Genomic DNA, 20,040 nt, shown 5'->3' on the forward strand with positions numbered 1-20,040 from the left:
GAAAAAATCTCTTTGCAGGAGGTCTCATCTTGAAACCAATTCTGTACCCTTCTGAAACAATGTTCTGAATCCAAAGATTGTGAACAGAATTGATCCAAATTTCTTTGAAAAAACGTAACCTGCCCCCTACCAGCTGAGCTGGAATGAGGGCTGCACCTTCATGTGGACTTAGAAGCAGGCTTTGCCTTTCTGGCTGGCTTGGATTTATTCCAGATTGGAGATGGTTTCCAAACTGAAACTGCTCCTGAGGATGAAGGATCAGGTTTTTGTTCTTTGTTGAAACGAAAGGAACGAAAACGATTATTAGCTCTGTTTTTACCCTTAGATTTTTTATCCTGTGGTAAAAAAGTTCCTTTCCCACCAGTAACAGTTGAAATAATAGAATCCAACTGAGAACCAAATAATTTGTTACCCTGGAAAGAAATGGAAAGTAGAGTTGATTTAGAAGCCATATCAGCATTCCAAGTCTTAAGCCATAAAGCTCTTCTAGCTAAAATAGCTAGAGACATAAACCTGACATCAACTCTGATAATATCAAAGATGGCATCACAGATAAAATTATTAGCATGCTGAAGAAGAATAATAATATCATGAGAATCATGATGTGTTACTTGTTGCGCTAAGGTTTCCAACCAAAAAGTTGAAGCTTCAGCAACATCAGCCAAAGATATAGCAGGTCTAAGAAGATTACCTGAACACAGATAAGCTTTTCTTAGAAAGGACTCAATTTTCCTATCTAAAGGATCCTTAAACGAAGTACCATCTGACGTAGGAATAGTAGTACGTTTAGCAAGGGTAGAAATAGCCCCATCAACTTTAGGGATTTTGTCCCAAAATTCTAATCTGTCAGACGGCACAGGATATAATTGCTTAAAACGTTTAGAGGGAGTAAATGAATTACCCAATTTATCCCATTCTTTGGAAATTACTGCAGAAATAGCATTAGGAACAGGAAAAACTTCTGGAATAACCACAGGAGATTTAAATACCTTATCCAAACGTTTAGAATTAGTATCAAGAGGACCAGAATCCTCTATTTCTAAAGCAATTAGAACTTCTTTAAGTAAAGAACGAATACTTTCATTTAAAAATTCATCTGTAGGGAGAGAAGTTTTAAAAGATTTTTTACGTTTACTAGAAGGAGAAATAACAGACATAGCCTTCTTTATGGATTCAGAAACAAAATCTCTTATGTTATCAGGAACATTCTGCACCTTAGATGTTGAAGGAACTGCAACAGGCAATGGTACTTTACTAAAGGAAATATTATCTGCTTTAACAAGTTTGTCATGACAATCAATACAAACAACAGCTGGAGGAATAGCTACCAAAAGTTTACAGCAGATACACTTAGCTTTGGTAGATCCAGCACTAGACAGCGATTTTCCTGTAGTATCTTCTGACTCAGATGCAACGTGAGACATCTTGCAATATGTAAGAGAAAAAACAACAACATATAAAGCAAAATTGATCAAATTCCTTAAATGACAGTTTCAGGAATGGGAAAAAATGCCAAAAAACAAGCTTCTAGCAACCAGAAGCAATGAAAAATGAGACTTAAATAATGTGGAGACAAAAGCGACGCCCATACATATTTTGGCGCCAATAAGACGCCCACATTATTTGGCGCCTAAATGCTTTTTGGCGCCAAAATGACGCCACATCCAGAACGCCGACATTTTTGGCGCAAAATAACGTCAAAAAAATGACGCAACTTCCGGCGACACGTATGACGCCAGAAACGGAAAATAATTTTTGCGCCAAAAAAGTCCGCGCCAAGAATGACGCAATAAAATGAAGCATTTTCAGCCCCCACGAGCCTAACAGCCCACAGGGAAAAAAGTCAAATTTTTGAAGGTAAGAAAAAATGATTTAAATGAAATGCATTATCCCAAATATGAAACGGACTGTCTGAAAATAAGGAAAGTTGAACATTCTGAGTCAAGGCAAATAAATGTTTGAATACATATATTTAGAACTTTATAAACAAAGTGCCCAACCATAGCTTAGAGTGTCACAGAAAATAAGATTTACTTACCCCAGGACACTCATCTACATGTTTGTAGAAAGCCAAACCAGTACTGAAACGAGAATCAGCAGAGGTAATGGTATATATAAGAGTATATCGTCGATCTGAAAAGGGAGGTAAGAGATGAATCTCTACGACCGATAACAGAGAACCTATGAAATAGACCCCGTAGAAGGAGATCACTGCATTCAAATAGGCAATACTCTCCTCACATCCCTCTGACATTCACTGCACGCTGAGAGGAAAACCGGGCTCCAACTTGCTGCGGAGCGCATATCAACGTAGAATCTAGCACAAACTTACTTCACCACCTCCATCGGAGGCAAAGTTTGTAAAACTGAATTGTGGGTGTGGTGAGGGGTGTATTTATAGGCATTTTGAGGTTTGGGAAACTTTGCCCCTCCTGGTAGGAATGTATATCCCATACGTCACTAGCTCATGGACTCTTGCTAATTACATGAAAGAAATATGTTTTTATGCCATTTCCTTTTTTTTTTTTTTTTTTAAGTTCGTTTTTATTAAAGGAATTGAGTGTTACAACATTTTCGCGTTGATCATGTTTCATATAGACAGTAATCACTTTCAATGAACATTTATACAGTTACACAGCTGTTTGAGATCCAGTACACAGGTATGAACATTCAGGTGTGGGTGATCAAAAGTCATTGTAGGAGAGGCATATCTCAAAGGTAATGTCCATATCTCGGTCCCAGTATATTATTGCGCACTCCATTCCTTAAAGAATTTTTTCTTTTTTAAACACTTAAAACATTCAAAAACATATGAATTAACTTTCTAAAAAACAAAGATAAACACAAGGATAAATAGATAGATAAATAAATACGTTGACCAGGTGTCCATAGGTGGTTTAACTGCGAGCAGTTTTGTATCCAATGGGAGATAGAGGAGAGATGAATAGATAGAAAAGGTTGGATATGTTGTATGGGTTGGGGGGGGGGGGTGGTAAAAAAAAAAAAAAAAAAAAAAAAAAAAAATTTGATTAGGGTTCTCTCCCTCCACCTCTCCTCCCTTAGAACAACATCACTTCAAGAGGTTCTCGATTCTGTGTGGTCTGCCCTGCGTGTTCCGCCCCTCCTCCTATGTCTATCTGTTGCATTGCTTCCAGGTGAGCAAAAGGTTTCAACACCTGGTTTCGAATAGCTAGGTCCAGTGAGTCTAAAAAAGGCCACCATTTCCTCAAGAAGGGGCGCAGTCTACGTTTTGTATCTAGTCGGACATCATACTGCTCCACAAAAAGATGTTTAAGCAGTAGGTGTTTCAGTTGTGCTACTGTTGGGGCCTGTCTAGTTAACCATCTTGTGAGGATGCATTGCCTAGCTAGGATAGTGCATAGTGTAAGGAATTTGTGTATTCTTTTGTGTGAGTCTTCCCATCTTAGCATGAAAATTTCTGCCTCAGTTATTGCTGTTTCTATGTGTAGTGTAGTTTTAAGCCAGTAATGACAATGACTCCAGAACCTCCTAATCTTCGGGCAGGTGTAAAAATAGTGGTGAAGTGACGGGGCCTCTAAGTTGCATTTGACACATCTATTCAAAATTGAAGCATTCCATTTTGAAAGTCTATGAGGTGTAATGTAGTCCATGTGTAGGATTCTAACCTGTGCCTCTCTGTGTGACACTGCCAGTGTCGCTTGTTGTACATGTTCTAGGCTCTCCTTGATGTCTTGTGTCGTTATTTCTATTGAGCAGTCGCTGTTATACCTGGCTGCTATATCACTTAAGATCTGAGCTTCCCTTTGTTGTATCAGTCGTGTGTATATATGGGACAAAGAGAAGGCCCCTGCCCTGAAAAGTGTTTGTGAAACTGCGAAGGGTGATGCATCCCAGAATCCCGCATTAGATGATTGCATTGACGCTATGTAGTGGCGCAGTTGTAAGTAGGCATAAAAGTGTTTGTTTGGGATTTGATATTTATCTCTTAAGTCTTGAAATGACCGTATCGTGTGTTGTAGCGTGTCTAGCACGTCACCAACCATTTTGAGGCCGGTTCTGTTCCAGATTCGGAATGGTTCTTGATCATTCCCAGCTGGAAATTCTGGGTTTCCGATTAACGGGATGTATTTTGGTGAGGGCATGTCCGATTTCAGGTATTTATGGATTTTTTGCCAAGCCATAAGTGGGTCTGTGTACAGCACATTGTTGTGTACCCCCGGCGGGAGCGTCTTCCGGCCCCCATATGGTAGATATGACAGCGCCACAGGTGCTACCATCGCCTTTTCAAGGCCGGGATCGCCGAAATGACCTGTGTCTAGTTGCCAGTCCATGACCAGACGGGCCAGTGCCGCCCAGTTATACAGTCTGAGATTTGGGAGGCCCAGCCCTCCCGCCGAGTATGGAAGTTGCAGTTTTTCTGCTGCTATTCTCGGTTTGCCCTTTTTCCAAATGAATTGTGATACTGCACGGTTGAGCAATTGTATGTCTGACTTGGTCATGAGGAATGGTAGCATGAGCAGGGGGTAGAGTATTTTGGGCAGTATCGTCATTTTTACCAGGTTGATCCTACCTGACAATCCCAGAGGGAGATTGAGCCAGTTGGATAATTGGGAAGCGATTTGGTTACCTTTTTCTGAGATGTTTAGCTTGTAGATTTTGGAGGGGTCTCTATGCAGGTGAATGCCTAGATACGTCAGTCTCTCTGTTACTTCCACAAAAGGGAAGTCATGTGTGGAGTGAGGGTGTTTATTGAGCCACATTACCTCAGATTTGGTGGTATTTATCTTATACCCTGAGAAGCTACCGAAGTCAGTTATTGCTCGGAGGATGTTGGGGATGTGTGTTCGTGGAGAGTTCACGAATAGCAACATGTCGTCCGCGTATAGTGCCAAGTGGAGGGGGACCCCTTTAAGTACAATTCCCGGGAAGGTGTGTCTGAGCTTTATTGCCAGCGGTTCCAACGCCAAATTGAACAACAGCGGAGATAGGGGGCATCCCTGCCTGGTGCCTCTTTGAAGGGGGAAATCCCCTGAAAAGAGTCCGTTGGATAGAATCCGCGCCACCGGTTTGTCATAAATTTTATTTAACACTCCCAGAAATGGGCCGTCAAAACCGAATCTACGCATTGAGTCCAACAAGTGCGGCCATTCTACCCGGTCGAAAGCCTTCTCTGCGTCTAAAGACAACAGGAAGGCTTCCGGTGAGGGATGTGTGGCACTCTCTCTCCCCTTTGTCCAGTAATGTTCTATGACATGGAGGACCCTGCGGAGGTTCACCACTGAGGTGCGCTTGAACACAAAGCCCGTTTGATCTGGGTGGATCAGATCCGGCAGGATCGTCCGCAGTCTATTTGCCATGATTTTTGTGAACAGCTTATAGTCCACGTTTAGGAGCGATATCGGTCTGAAAGACTCTGGTAGTGAGTGATCTTTGCCGGGCTTGGGGATCAATGTGATATGGGCTGCTGTGAACTCCTTAGAGGGTTGTGTTTCTGTTAACATCAAAGTGTTGAATACTTTGATGAGTGTCGCGGATATTTGCGGCTGCAGGGCTTTGTAGAACTCGGATGGGAGTCCATCTGGGCCTGGTGTCTTGCCTGTGGGGAGACTTTTGATGGTGGCGATTAATTCATCCTGTGTGATCGTGGCGTTTAGTGCATCGTTTTGGTCTGACCTAATTTGTGGTAATTCTACTGAGCTCCAGAATTGAGCTACTGTCTCTTTTGGTGCCGGTGGCTGCTTGGTGTAGAGGTTCGTGTAATATGTTTTAAAACACCTAACTATGTCTTCGGGGTCGTTATATGTCTTGTCTTTCCAGCGTAAGGCGGTTACTCCAGTCTTTACCGTGTGTGGTTTGGTCAGAGTCGCTAACAGTTTGCCTGCCCGGTTCCCAAATCTGTATAGTCTACCCGCTGTTTTTAGCAGTCCTGCCGCTGCTTGCTGATTTGTAAATGTTTCTAAATCTGTTTTAGCTACTATGTAGTTATCATATGTTGATCTCGACCCTGTCTGAAGGAATTGGAGATAGGCTTGTCCTAGCCGTTCTTGCAAGGCCTTATGTCTGTGTTGAGTTTTGTATTTTACTTTTGCAACGTATGAGATTATGTTGCCTGCCAGCACTGTTTTGGCTGTTTCCCAGAAGAGTGTAGGGTTGTCTACATGTATTGCATTGTCTGTTACATAATCTGTCCAGGAGTGTTGTAAAAATTTAACGAACGATTCTGATTTGACTAAGTATGTGGGGAAACGGAGTGTGTTCCTGTTAGTGTGATGTTTGCTTGTTCTCAACGTTAGTTCTACCGGGGCATGGTCTGAGATTAGTATATCATGTATTCTACAGCTCTGTATTTCGTTGGATAGATTATTGGCTATTAGAAATAGGTCTATTCTGGAGAGTGTATGTTTGGCTTTTGACAGACATGTGTATTCCTTGCCTTCTGGGTTATGTAGCCTCCATATATCGCAGGTGTTAGTGTCCCTAAAGAACATATTAAATATCCTAGATTCGTATTTGGCTTTGTAATTCTTTTTGGGGTCCCTGATTCTGAGTGTTTCCAGCCAAAGCCTGTCTAATGTATGCGTGGGTGAGAGATTGAAGTCTCCTCCTATTATCAATTTGGATCCCATATAAGGGGCTAAGGACTTTATCAGGTCTTGCCAGAACTTCATGTCTCTGTGGTTAGGTGCGTATAAGTTACAAAATGTATAGTCTATGGAGTCTATTGTTGCTTCAACTATAAGGTATCTGCAGTTGGGATCTGGATGTACATTCTTCACATCAACTGTCACTCTTTTCCCAAACACTATAGCTAAACCCCGACTGGCGCTGGTGTGTGATCGAAAAACTACGTGCTTTACCCATTCTCTTTGTAGCTTCTGATGTTCTACATCTGTGAGATGCGTCTCTTGTAACATTGCGATGTCTGCTCCTAGTTTTCTAAGATGATTAAGGGCTGCCTTACGTTTGATGGGTGTATTGAGACCCCCCACGTTCCATGTTATCACCTTAAGAGGCATATTTACATGTTTGTGTTATGACGGGTGAGGAGAGAGGGAGAGAGAAAAAAAAAAAAAAAAAAAAAAAAAAAAAAAGGGGGAGGGGGGGGGGGGGGGGGGGGGGGGAGAGAGAGAGAGAGGGGAAGCAAAATGTGACATCAAATTTTCTGTATGATTTATGAGTTGACCAAAACATGACCAAGATATCTGTCAACCTTGTATGAGTAATTTTCGGCAACATTCTAATAGTTTTGTCTGGATTGTTGTCTGGGTTTTGGAGTGGTTTCTATCCTTGTATTTCCATTACTCATGTGTCTTTCATCTCTCTGTTCCCCATTCTCTCTAGCGTGAGTTGTCAAGTGAACAAGTTTGCCAGTTGAATATACTCTATGTGGTGCATTTGGGAACATAAAGCCTGGGTTATGGATAGAGAGCATGGGTGTGCGTGTTAGGAGAAGCCTGTCTATTTTTTCTTTTCTTTGTTTCTGTAAGGTGTGGTTATAGTAGTGTGTAAGCAGTCCCCCTGTCTTCTCTACAGTTGTTGCAGGTTCTATGTGTGCTTCTAAGCAGGTGTTTTTAAGTGCGCCAACCCTTCTTGTCAGTATGAAATTGCTGTGCAAATCATTATTCCTGGTCATATCATTCAAAACAGTTATAAAACATTCAACAAAACAAAAATACAAATGTGTATTGGTCTTACCAAAGATCTCTTGTCTTTCCATCAATTAGGTTTGGTTAGCTGCCATATATTTGTGAACAAGTTAAAACAAACTAAAACATTCAAACTTACTAAAACACTAAAACAATTTACAATCTTATATAAATGTGATGCGTTACAGTAGTATAACATTACCCTGGAGGTCAGAGGTGACCTCCCTTCATAGTAGTAGTAGTCCATCTGTGTGGTCCGCAGACCTCTTTCAGTCCTTGAACTGTGTCCTTTAATATTCAGATATATAGTGAGTGTCCACCCATTTCATAATGGGCTATGTCAAGCCGATCCAGGGTAGGATATGTTCACTCTGGATGTTGAACCTGTTCTGTAGCTAAGTAGCTCTTCAGGGCCTGAGGAGTATGGAAAAACTTAGGTCCATGAGGTGTTTGTAGTCTCAGCTTTGCCGGGAACAACAGGGCCACTTGTCTCCCTTGCTCGTGAAGCTGAGAACATAATGGTGCAAATTCCTTTCTTTGTTTCGTGACCTCCATAGAGAAATCCTGAAAGAGTAGAAGTTTAGAGCCTTCATGCAGTACCTCTTTTCGAGCTCGATAGGCTTGTAGGATTTTGAGTTTCTCCTGGTAGTTCAGGCATCTAAATATAACCTGTCGTGGTCTGGGATTTCTTTGCTCTAGGCCTCTTTCCGGACCTATACGGTGGGCTCTTTCAACATCTATGGGCAGTATATCAGGGTGTATGCCAAGGAGTTTGGGAAAAGTGAGCGCCACAAACTCCAGTAGGTTCTTGCCTTTGACGGATTCTGGAATGCCTATTATGCGCAGATTATTGCGGCGGCTCCTGTTTTCCAGGTCATCGATACGGTCTTGTAGCAATTCCGACTTCTTTACCAGCTGTTTGATGGTAATGTCTGCTGACACTTGTCTGTCTTCCACGTCTGAGATTCGTGTCTCTGCTGCTGTAATTCTGGATGCAAACTGACGCACCTCACAAGTTAATGTGTCTACTCCCGCCTGTAGGGAGTCCATTTTTGGCAGAAAAAATGATTTCAATTCGTGCAATAAGGATTTATGGTCTAGTCCTGGTAGGGTTGTTTGGTCCATTGGATCAGGGACGTCAGGATGAGTCTCTGTAGGGTTTTTTGGATGTTTTTTATTGTCTGTGTTTTTTGTCCTGTGTGTCATCTCTGCTGGTGTGGGTGAGAGTTTGTGGAAGAATTTGTCTACCTTCATCAACCCCCTCTGTCCCTTTGGGGCCGATTTTGCAGAATTAAGATATGTGTCCCTCTTGCTTAGCTTAGCAGTAATTGCAGCAGCCCCTGGCAAACTGATGCAGTACAGGTGTGCAGATGTGGAGGGGTCTGATAGAACAGGTATTGCAGTCAGTTACCGTGCTTATGGTATTTAGCTAGTGAAGATTCTCTTCGATTCTGTAACCACTATTTTCCTTCTGTTGGTTTCTAAGCAGGAGACATAGCTATTATGGTTTTGGCAAGCAAGGGGTTATGATGTCTTTAGTTTTCTGTGCAACTGTTTTATGCTTTCTTTCGTTCCCAAACTCTTGTCGAGGCCAAAGGCCAACAGTCTATAATAATAATAATCCAATGTGGGGTATTATATGTTAGGGCTGCAGCCGTAGGGAGCGGTGGCTGTGCCCCTTCCAGGGTCTCAGCAATTAAAGTTCTTAGCCACTGTGGGATTAAGATGTTTTAGCCTTTGCCTGTTACTGAGTTTTGAGGTCCCTTTTTTTGTATAATAAAAGGAATTTATGTTGATGTTTGTCCCTTTTGATGCAGACCTGATCTTTGTGCCGCTGTGTATGTAATCTAAGTGCGCTAGGCGTCGGCCTCGTGGTGCGCCGCACCACTTTGTTTGTTGGATTACCTTTCTGTCTGTGGCCCTAGCGATCGGTGTTTGTCTGCTGTACCGGACCCAGATTTAGCCCTCTGTTGTCTTAAATTGGGCTTGCGTTGTCAAGTGTGGTTTTTCTGTGTCTTGGATGCTTTATAATTACCCCAGACCTCCGCTCCTCGATACTCCGGTTTGCTCTGCCGGGGGGGGGTTGAAGAGGTCTCCTTCCACCTCTTCCTCTGTGTTATTCCTTCGGGGGCTGTAGTGTTCCACCCGGCTCCGTGTAGATGTGTTCTGGGTCCGGGTCTTTACCGGTCTGTGATGGAGCCGGTCTGTGATGGGGACGGCCTATTTGGCGGCGCGTTAGGAGATGGCGCCTGTTTCCTTTTCTGGGCTCCCGGTCGCTGGATCTGATGGATAAATCCACACACTGCTGTCCAAAGGTCGGCGAAGATTCTCACCTCCCGACAAATCCTTAGAGTGTGGGGCAAAGCAGTAGATAAGGATGAATTTAGATTTATATCAGCTCTGATACTCGGAGCTCTGCTTAGATGCGACTGCTTCTCAAGCCCGCCTACCGGAAGTCTCGCCATTTCCTTTTTTTAATTATTTTTTTGTTGTAAAAAAATCTATTTATTTGTGTGTATAGTGTGCAGACCGTATGTATGTCTATTTATTTATTATATGAATCAATATAATAGAGCATTTTATTACTGTATTAGTGATGTCATATAACCATGTGTGTAACCCCTGAAATGGGATTAAACACACAAATAAAGTAATCTCCAGAGCAGTAATGCAATACCACAAATGCATATGGTGAGTCAATGATAAAAGGAATATGTGTGTAGCCACCAATCACCAGTCCTACATTAATTTGGCATCTGAGACACAGCCCTATCATGGTTTACTTCATATCTCTGAAACCGCTTATATACAGTTTCTTTTAACAGCATATCCACTGACCCTTTGCCTTTCTCAGTTCCACAAAGCTTTGTCTTGGGTCCTTTGCTTATTTCTCTCTATACATCCTCCCTTGAAAAATATATATCCTCCTTTGGCTTCCAGTACAATTTATATGCAGATGATACCCAAATCTATCTTTCCTCTCCTGATATCTCTCCCTCTTAACTCAACCAGATTACCAACTGTCTCACAATTTCTTTTTGGATGTCCTCCCATTTCCACCCTCTTTGATACATCCAACACCTGACATTCCTCTTACATTACTCTATTCTCAACACCTCACCCCAGGTCCACTGTCTTAGGGTCACACTTAACTCTGAACTCACATTCACTCCACATACACAAATGCATACTAAATCCTACCATGCACACCTACGCAACATTTTCAGAATTCAACCTTTCTTTACTCAAGAAACTACAGAAAATAATTCCCTCATGATGTCGTGCATTGACTACTGTAATCTACTTCTAAATGGCCTTCCCAAACACTGCTTCTCCCCCTCATTTCTATCATACAGGCATAACTGATATAAATAATACATTTATAACTAAAATAAATACAATAAGCTTAGGGCAACATAAAATATTTATTGTAAAATAAACACATTTTCTAAGCTTAGGATCAGCTTAGGGCAACAGAAAATATTTATTGTAAAATACTGTAAACACAATACCCTGTATTTTGTAAGCTTAGGATCAGCTTAGGGCAACATAAAATATTTATTGTAAAATAAACACAATATTTTGTAAGCTTAGGATCAGCTAATAACATTTATTGTAGTAGGAAGGATGAAGTCATATGGTATCTTCTGTTTCACAAGTCAAGTCTTTAAATGCGAGATGCTTTCTTGCTGGCGAATTGGGTGTACTACAATTAGCAATAAGAGAAGAAGCAGGACTGGGTGGTGATGTCAGAGCTGGACATGGACAGTTGATGATCTGGGATCAAAATGACTGTCAGTGGATGTTGATAATCTGCGTGCTTATGGGCTTTTAGAAAAGTAAGTCTCTATGGAGATTTGAAGTGTAGCACTCTTTTTTCTCTGTAGATTTCTTTGTAACAGACACAAGCCCCTGACATGTTAGCATTGACTTTGGAACTTCTTTCAAAATCCCTATCATGCTTTTTAAAAAGAGCCATGGCGCTATCAAGATGACTGAAAGCATCAAAGAGAATTTTTGAAGTGAAGCCTTCAGGCTGTTCGATGATCTCAACCCCATCCTGCACATCTTATTCTTCTCTATCCTCTTCAACTTCTAGACGATCTTCATTGCTGAGGGGCTCAGTATGGGACGCAAGGAGTTCAGCAACATCTTCTGGCTCTACTTCCAGCTCTAACTGCCTTGCCATCTCTACAATATTTTCAGTAACATTAGCTACAGGATCTTCAAAGCCTTCAGAATCATCAGCTAACTGTGGGCACAATTTTTTTCAAGGTTTTTCCCTTTTCATTGTTGTTTCATTTATGTCATTCCAAGCATCTCTTACAGTTTTAATGCAATCCAAGATGATGTAGCTTTTCCAGAATTTCAATAGGACCTCTTGCCTTGCACCTTCTTCTTTGTCTATAACTGCAATACACTTACTGAATGTTCTTTTTTAAGTATTTCAACTTGAAGGCAGCTATGACACATTGATCCATGGTCTGCAGTGGTAAGATGGTATTTGGTGGTAGGAATTCCAATCAAATGTTAGCGTTCAGCTCATCTAGCGTTCAAGGGTGTCCAGGGGCATTATTGACAAGCAGAAAAATGTTGAAAGGGATATTGTTGTCCTTGCAATGGGCTTTCACCTCTGGAACTAAGCAGGTGTCAAACCTCAAAAGCGGCTGCAGTTACCCATGCTTTTTTATTAGCCCTCCAATGCACTGAAAGTCTAGTTTTAACATAGTTCTTCAAAGCTCTTGGATTTAGCCAACGGTAAATTAGCAAAGGCTTTAGCTTTAAGGTACCAGAAGCATTGCCACCTAACAGAAGGGTTATTCTATCTTTAGCTGGCTTGTAGCCTGGCATTCATTTTTCCTGTCTTGTGATGAAGGTTCTAGCAGGCATCTTCTTCCAGAATAGCCCAGTCTCATCCACATTAAAAATCCATGGAGTAGCCTCCGTCTTAAATTTTTTTGGAAATTCTCTTGGATAGCTTTTTGCAGCCTCAGTATCTGCAGCAGCTGCTTCTCCTTGTACTTTGATGTTATGTAGGTTAGACCTCTTCCTAAACCATCCCCGGCTTGCAACAAATTCAGCATCCTTTGCTGCCTCACCTTTCTTAGCCTTCAGTTAATTGAATAGGCTTAAGGCCTTATTTTGTATAATTGCCTGGTTTACAGGAACATGGCGTGTTTCTATCCAAAGTATTAAGAATCTCTCCATGTCTGCAACAATGCTATCCCTTTTTCAAATTGTTGTGCTGTTCATGGGTTGTAGCACTCTTAACTTTTGCAACTATTTTTTCTCTGTTTTTAAAGACTGTGTTAACTGTGGTCCGAGTGAAGCCTAGCCTTCGGCCTATTTCTGCTTGAATTACACCATAAAATTTAATAATTTTAAGCTTCATATCCAAGGTAATAGATGTACGGCTTTTCTTTTTTTCTGCCATTATTACAAAGCGTCCACAAGCAATCAGCTCTAGGTAAAGGTACATTTGTACTGTACTGTGTGCCAAGCGTGATACAGTATATGTTCCCCTCACTGATACCAAAGTTGGCATCTGATGTCACGCTATGCCCCAGTCAGTGGGTCAACCCCAGGAATAAGCTACCAATTTTGGTGCTGGATCCTTCAATACAGTACTGTACAGTACTACAGTACTCACGATTTTACTTCTAAACATTGGTGCGCAACTTTCTGGCCTTCTAAACAATATCAGCAATATTGTCAGCTCACGGCAACCAGCCTCTTCCTGGCCATGTAGAACCATAAAGACTTCCTGGTCATGTGCGCCGGCGCTGGTATATCCGTTCTCGCGAGTGTCCGTAAAGAGATGGTCTATACTAGGTATGTCCGTACTCGCGAGTGTCCGTAAAGTGAAGGTCTGTAAAGAGGGGTATGCCTGTAAATCTCTAAAGATGTAACTTTATGTATGTATATATATATATATATATATATATATATATATATATATACATATATATTAATGTGTTTATACGTGTATATATGTATTTGCAGATATAAACACATACGTATACATATGTAGACATATATAAGTGCATTAGAGCCTTTTGCCGTTAAGCAGATGAAAACATGTAAAAGCATATTTATGCAATATTCATATTTAATAAAGGTTTTAACTATGTATTTACTGTAAACATTATACATTCCAATGTTTTTCACATAGCAGAATATTTTATACGTATTTGTAAATAGATATTCCTATATATATCTGTATATATCTATACCTATATATAATTAGACGCCCACCCCAGCCCCTCTCACTACCGTAATTCATATCCATTTGCCTATTGCATTCTTTCTATGGAGCTTTTAATTTGACATTGTAAATAAATACTCACTTCACTTTGAGCTTTTTGTCTGGACTTTTTTGTTCCTGTATATATATAATTATATATAGATATATATATTTATTTATTTTTTGACGAATACCCCGGCTACCTCGACTGGGTAGCTCTGCCAACAGGGGTCCTGCTTCCTCCCTGCCGACTGCAACTGTGTAGCTGGTAAGTGACCACAGCCTGTAGCCCACCCTGATACCTGGACTGCACCAGTATTCAGGGTCCCACCCTGTTGTAGACTATGGCTACCCCGACTAGGTAGCTCTGCTAGAGGGTCCTTCCTCTACCTGGGACCTGGAACAAGCTGCAATGTAGCGGAGAAAGTGATTATAGCAGGAGCCCATCCAAATACCGTATTGTGCCGAATATAAGCCGCACCTGATTATAGGCCGCACCCTTAAAGTTTGGTGCCATTTTGAAGAAATGTAATTTTAAAGAAAATATGCACATTAGTTGCACAAGCTGCAATGTTTGCAAGTGATAGAGAGCTGGATTCCCAAATGTGCAAGCAATGAGGGCCAATGCAGGGTGCTAGCTCCCAGGGGATACTTTTCCACTTTCCCAAGAGTATAGAATATAACATAGGAAAGATGCTGCACTCCTTAGTACCGTAATTTCAAATGTGAAAAAAACCTTTATTCAGCCATTACAGCTTTAATGGCTGAATAAAGGCTTTTTCCACATTTGAAATCGCCAGCACTAAGGAGTACAGCATCTTTCCTTTGTTTTATTTTAACATATCGTATTAAAGCAATTTTTTATTTATTTTAGCAGGTATGATGTGAGGGCAAAAAAAACAAAACTGTTTCTTACCAGAAAATAACAGTATTGCAACTGACTCACATGTCCCTTGTGCTCTGCCCACTTCCTCCCTCCTCATTCATATGTCTGTTCTCAGCATTACTGCATCTTTACAGCAGGGGCTAATGCATGCGAGTGGAGTCCCGCCAAACCAACCAACTATTGTCCCTCTCGCAAAACCACCCAACTCCGGCGGACTACATTACCCATAAGGCCACAGGGTGCACCGGAAGTTCGGCCATACTGCGCATGTACAATTTAGCAGAAAAGCACCCGATTATAGGCCGCGCCCCGCATATAGGCCGCACTGCAAATTTAAAGCTACAGATCAAGGGAAAAAAGTGCGGCCTATATGCGGAACAATACAGTAACTGGACAGACTAGCATTCAGGTGAAACAAGAACTGATTTTATTGGAAAACACACACTCCTTTCTTTCATGTAATTAGCAAGAGTCCATGAGCTAGTGACGTATGGGATATACATTCCTACCAGGAGGGGCAAAGTTTACCAAACCTCAAAATGCCTATAAATACACCCCTCACCACACCCACAAATCAGTTTTACAAACTTTGCCTCCTATGGAGGTGGTGAAGTAAGTTTGTGCTAGTTGGAGCCCGGTTTTCCTCTCAGCGTGGAGTGAATGTCAGAGGGATGTGAGGAGAGTATTGCCTATTTGAATTCAATGATCTCCTTCTACGGGGTCTATTTCATAGGTTCTCTGTTATCGGTCGTAGAGATTCATCTCTTACCTCCCTTTTCAGATCGACGATATACTCGTTTCAGTACTGGTTTGGCTTTCTACAACATGTAGATGAGTGTCCTGGGGTAAGTAAGTCTTATTTTCTGTGACACTCTAAGCTATGGTTGGGCACTTTTTTATAAAGTTCTAAATATATGTATTCAAACATTTATTTGCCTTGACTCAGGATGTTCAACATTCCTTATTTCAGACAGTCAGTTTCATATTTGGGATAATGCATATGAATAAATCAATTTTTTTCTTACCTTAAAATTTGACTTTTTCCCTGTGGGCTGTTAGGCTCGCGGGGGCTGAAAATACTTCATTTTATTGCGTCATTCTTGGCACGGACTTTTTTGGCGCAAATTTTTTTTTCTGTTTCCGGCGTCATACGTGTCGCCGGAAGTTGCGTCATTTTTGACGTTCTTTTGCGCCAAAAGTGTCGGCGTTCTGGATGTGGCGTCATTTTTGGCGCCAAAAGCATTTAGGCGCCAAATAATGTGGGCGTCATTTTTGGCGTTAAAAAAATAGGGGCGTCACTATTGTCTCCACATTATTTAAGTCTCATTATTTATTGCTTCTGGTTGCTAGAAGCTTGTTCACTTGCATTTTTTCCCATTCCTGAAACTGTCATTTAAGGAATTTGATCAATTTTGCTTTATATGTTGTTTTTTCTATTAAATATTGCAAGATGTCCCACGTTGAAACTGAGTCAGAAGATACTTCTGGAAAATCGCTGCCTGGTGCTGGAGTTACCAAAGCTAAGTGTATCTGCTGTAAACTTATGGTATCTGTTCCTCCAGCTGTTGTTTGTACTGTTTGTCATGACAAACTTGTTAATGCAGATAATATTTCCTTTAGTACTGTTACATTACCTGTTGCTGTTCCGTCAACATCTAATACTCAGAGTGTTCCTGATAACATAAGAGATTTTGTTTCTAAATCCATTAAGAAGGCTATGTCTGTTATTCCTCCTTCTAGTAAACGTAAAAAGTCTTTTAAAACTTCTAATTTTTCAGATGAATTTTTAAATGAACATCATCATTCTGATTCTGATAATGGTTCTTCTGGTTCAGAGGATTCTGTCTCAGAGGTTGATGCTGATAAATCTTCATATTTATTTAAAATGGAATATATTCGTTCTTTACTTAAAGAAGTCCTAATTGCATTAGAAATTGTGGATTCTGGTCCTCTTGATACTAAATCTAAACGTTTAGATAAGGTTTTTAAATCTCCTGTAGTTATTCCAGAAGTTTTTCCTGTCCCTGGTGCTATTTCTGAAGTAATTTCCAGGGAATGGAATAATTTTGGTAATTCATTTACTCCTTCTAAACGTTTTAAGCAATTATATCCTGTGCCATCTGACAGATTAGAGTTTTGGGACAAAATCCCTAAGGTTGATGGGGCTGTCTCTACTCTTGCTAAGCGTACTACTATTCCTACGGCAGATGGTACTTCCTTTAAGGATCCTTTAAATAGGAAAATTGAATCCTTTCTAAGAAAAGCTTACTTGTGTTCAGGTAATCTTCTTAGACCTGCTATATTTTTAGCGGATGTTGCTGCAGCTTCAACTTTTTTGTTAGAAGCTTTAGCGCATCAAGTAACAGATCATAATTCTCATAGCATTATTATTCTTCTTCAACATGCTAATAATTTTATTTGTGATGCCATCTTTGATATCGTTAGAGTTGATGTCAGGTATATGTCTCTAGCTATTTTAGCTAGAAGAGCTTTATGGCTTAAAACTTGGAATGCTGATATGTCTTCTAAGTCTACTCTGCTTTCCCTTTCTTTCCAGGGTAATAAATTGTTTGGTTCTCAGTTGGATTCTATTATCTCAACTGTTACTGGAGGGAAAGGAACTTTTTTACCACAGGATAAAAAATCTAAAGGTAAATTTAGGTCTAATAATCGTTTTCGTTCCTTTCGTCACAACAAGGAACAAAAACCTGATCCTTCATCCTCAGGAGCGGTATCAGTTTGGAAACCATCTCCAGTCTGGAATAAATCCAAGCCTTTTAGAAAATCAAAGCCAGCTCCTAAGTCCACATGAAGGTGCGGCCCTCATTCCAGCTCAGCTGGTAGGGGGCAGATTACGTTTTTTTAAAGAAATTTGGTTCAATTCCGTTCACAATCTTTGGATTCAGAACATTGTTTCAGAAGGGTACAGAATTGGCTTCAAGATAAGGCCTCCTGCAAAGAGATTTTTTCTTTCCCGTGTCCCAGTAAACCCAGCGAAGGCTCAAGCATTTCTGAAATGTGTTTCAGATCTAGAGTTGGCTGGAGTAATTATGCCAGTTCCAGTTCTGGAACAGGGACTGGGGTTTTATTCAAATCTCTTCATTGTACCAAAGAAGGAGAATTCCTTCAGACCAGTTCTGGATCTAAAAATATTGAATCGTTATGTAAGGATACCAACATTCAAAATGGTAACTGTAAGGACTATCCTGCCTTTTGTTCAGCAAGGGCATTATATGTCTACAATAGATTTACAGGATGCATATCTGCATATTCCGATTCATCCAGATCACTATCAGTTTCTGAGATTCTCTTTCCTAGACAAGCATTACCAGTTTGTGGCTCTGCCGTTTGGCCTAGCTACAGCTCCAAGAATTTTTACAAAGGTTCTCGGTGCCCTTCTGTCTGTAATCAGAGAACAGGGTATTGTGGTATTTCCTTATTTGGACGATATCTTGGTACTTGCTCAGTCTTCACATTTAGCAGAATCTCATACGAATCGACTTGTGTTGTTTCTTCAACATCATGGTTGGAGGATCAATTTACCAAAAAGTTCATTGATTCCTCAGACACAGGTAACCTTTTTAGGTTTCCAGATAGATTCAGTGTCCATGACTCTATCTTTGACAGACAAGAGACGTCTAAAATTGATATCAGCTTGTCGAAACCTTCAGTCACAATCATTCCCTTCGGTAGCCTTATGCATGGAAATTCTAGGTCTTATGACTGCTGCATCGGACGCGATCCCCTTTGCTCGTTTTCACATGCGGCCTCTTCAGCTCTGTATGCTGAACCAGTGGTGCAGGGATTACAATGGACAGATCACCATTGTTTAGTTCAGGGGGCTTCTTTTGTTCTTCTGACCTGGACTGTAATTTCAACAGATGCAAGTCTTACAGGTTGGGGAGCTGTGTGGGGGTCTCTGACAGCACAAGGGGTTTGGGAATCTCAGGAGGCAATATTTTGGAACTCCGTGCAATTTTCAGAGCTCTTCAGTCTTGGCCTCTTCTAAAGAGAGAATCGTTCATTTGTTTTCAGACAGACAATGTCACAACTGTGGCATACATCAATCATCAAGGAGGGACTCACAGTCCTCTGGCTATGAAAGAAGTATCTCGAATTCTGGTATGGGCGGAATCCAGCTCCTGTCTAGTTTCTGCGGTTCATATCCCAGGTATAGACAATTGGGAAGCGGATTATCTCAGTCGCCAAACGTTACATCCGGGCGAATGGTCTCTTCACCCAGAGGTATTTCTTCAGATTGTTCAAATGTGGGGACTTCCAGAAATAGATTTGATGGCCTCTCATCTAAACAAAAAACTTCCCAGGTATCTGTCCAGATCCAGGGATCCTCAAGCGGTAGCAGTGGATGCATTGTCACTTCCTTGGAAGTATCATCCTGCCTATATCTTTCCACCTCTAGTTCTTCTTCCAAGAGTAATCTCCAAGATTCTGAAGGAATGCTCGTTTGTTCTGCTGGTAGCTCCAGCATGGCCTCACAGGTTTTGGTATGCGGATCTTGTCCGGATGGCCTCTTGCCAACCGTGGACTCTTCCGTTAAGGCCAGACCTTCTGTCGCAAGGTCCTTTTTTCCATCAGGATCTCAAATCCTTAAATTTAAAGGTATGGAGATTGAACGCTTGATTCTTAGTCAAAGAGGTTTCTCTGACTCTGTGATTAATACTATGTTACAGGCTCGTAAATCTGTATCTAGGGAGATATATTATAGAGTCTGGAAGACTTATATTTCTTGGTGTCTTTCTCATCATTTTTCCTGGCATTCTTTTAGAATTCCGAGAATTTTACAGTTTCTTCAGGATGGTTTGGATAAAGGTTTGTCTGCAAGTTCCTTGAAAGGACAAATCTCTGCTCTTTCTGTTCTTTTTTACAGAAAGATTGCTAATCTTCCTGATATTCATTGTTTTGTACAAGCTTTGGTTCGTATAAAACCTGTCATTAAGTCAATTTCTCCTCCTTGGAGTTTGAATTTGGTTCTGAGGGCTCTTCAAGCTCCTCCGTTTGAACCTATGCATTCATTGGACATTAAATTACTTTCTTGGAAAGTTTTGTTCCTTTTGGCCATCTCTTCTGCCAGAAGAGTTTCTGAATTATCTGCTCTTTCTTGTGAGTCTCCTTTTCTGATTTTTCACCAGGATAAGGCGGTGTTGCGAACTTCTTTTAAATTTTTACCTAAGGTTGTGAATTCCAACAACATTAGTAGAGAAATTGTGGTTCCTTCATTATGTCCTAATCCTAAGAATTCTAAGGAGAAATCATTGCATTCT

This window comes from Bombina bombina, chromosome 6, assembly GCF_027579735.1.
Source record: "Bombina bombina isolate aBomBom1 chromosome 6, aBomBom1.pri, whole genome shotgun sequence".
Classification (NCBI taxonomy): Eukaryota; Metazoa; Chordata; class Amphibia; order Anura; family Bombinatoridae; genus Bombina; species Bombina bombina.